A 2,029-nucleotide genomic window follows, 5' to 3' on the forward strand; every position below is an offset into this window, starting at 1 on the left:
GAATCCCTCTCAAGGAGGCCTACGACCACATCACTTCGACTTCTCTTCCCCTTCCATTGACAAAATTCACCTTGCTCATTTGGAAATGGGATGCTCCCTTGAAGCTAAATGCTTCTCTTGGCTCACCATCCATAATAGAGTATTGACCTAGGACAATCTTCTCAAGAGAGTCTTTTCTAACCCTCGATGGTGCCTGCTTTGCAGGTTGGATTCGGAGAATGGCCCACACCTATTCCTGTGCTATCATTTTGCCTCTAAAATGTGGGCAGAGGTATCAATTCATTTTGGAATCCCTAATATTACGAATGTGACTTCCATCCATTATTGCATACTCCTTTGGAACTACATAATAAAGGCCTACAAGATTGTCCCTCTCGATGTTCTATGGGGCATCTAGAGGGCTTGTAATGCCCTTATTTTTTAAGGAAAAGATATGGACATCAAACGAGGTACTATAGGTATAGTGGAATTATTCCAAGAGATTGTCTCTTGGCAACCAAAAATCCCTTGTCGATCTATCTCTTATTTTGATGTGGAGAGAATTTATCCAATATGTTTCTTTGATGGGGCTTCCTCCGGTGGTGACTATGAATGTGCGGTTGTTCTTCAATTTGACCTAGATGTTCACTTCCATTTCTCCTGGTATGGTGGTAGAGGACACAATGGTAGGGCTGAGTTATTAGCTCTTTGGGGCACCCTGCAATGTGCTTCCTCGCTTGGCATTGACAAAATCTTAATCATTGGAAACTCCTTATCTATGATTAACTGGGTGAAAGGAATCTCATCTCTTGATGTCCCCGATCTCTACAACTGGTTGCTATAGATTAGGAATTTCCTACCTCTCATCCTAGAAATCAACTTCAAGCATGTCTATTGGGAACAAAATTTGGAGGTAGATTCTCTTTCCACTCTCGGCCTCTCCATCTGCCTTGGGTTCATGTTCTTTGAACTCTTTTATGGTGGTCAGAGCAATGACATGGTTTTTTTAGATCTAGTTCCCTCCCCTATCTTTGGTTTTTTTTTTGTTTCCATTTTTGCATTGAACTAAATGGCTTTTTGTTGGTTTCGCCTGTTTATTATTTCCTTTTTTGTTGTGGTCAGTGATGCATCTCTGCTCTCTTTCGATTGATGATTTGACACTACAATAGATTATGTCATGAGACAGATGTTGGTGGAACATACTTACTCTTGTCTGCAATCTATCTTGTAAAGAATCATGAATATGTAAAACTTTTTCTTTATTGAATGGAAGTTCTGTTTTTTCGTCTAAAAAAAGAGATCCTTTTGTGCTATAAATTATTTATTCTTGTAAAAAAAATTATTCATGATGATTACCATAAAATATTTGAGGATTGTATTCAAAATGGTAGATTGATTCAAAATCTCTAATACAACTCTTTCTTTTGACTCCCTCAATGTTTAATGACATTAGAAACACTTTGGCAAACTTTTTAAAGTATGATGTAAATGATTCATTATGAATTGTTCATGTATGCAAACAATTGTATCAATATTGACTTTTGTAAAAGTCTTCCAAACTAAATGAAGCTGAAACATGAAAATTTTAAATAAATTTAATACTTGGATCAAAAAACTATTTTTAATAATTAACACAATCATTATCATTAAATAGGTTAGCACTTATAAGAAATATATCTTAATGTTATAAATATTCTAGAGAAAAAGAAAATGAATAGTCTTTTAAACATAAAGATTGACAACCATAAGATTTTTATTTTTGGAATGTTGAAAAAGAAAATATTGGATTTTCTCCTTTTAAAATTGAAAAAGACAATAAAGAAATAATGATGACATGACATAAACAATATACACATTTGTAAAAAAATAAATGTGGAAATATCCTCTTTATAAAATTTAGTCCTCAATACATTATTATATATTTAAAAAAAAACTTTATTAAAATTATACTTTTCAATTATATGAATTAAAAAAAAAACTTATTAAAATTATACATTTCAATTATATGAATAAAAAAAAAACTTATTAAAATTATACATTTCAATTATAT

Source organism: Pinus tabuliformis, chromosome X, assembly GCF_031772625.1.
Source record: "Pinus tabuliformis cultivar Carrire ecotype Pingquan chromosome X, CPIR1, whole genome shotgun sequence".
Lineage (NCBI taxonomy): Eukaryota > Viridiplantae > Streptophyta > Pinopsida > Pinales > Pinaceae > Pinus > Pinus tabuliformis.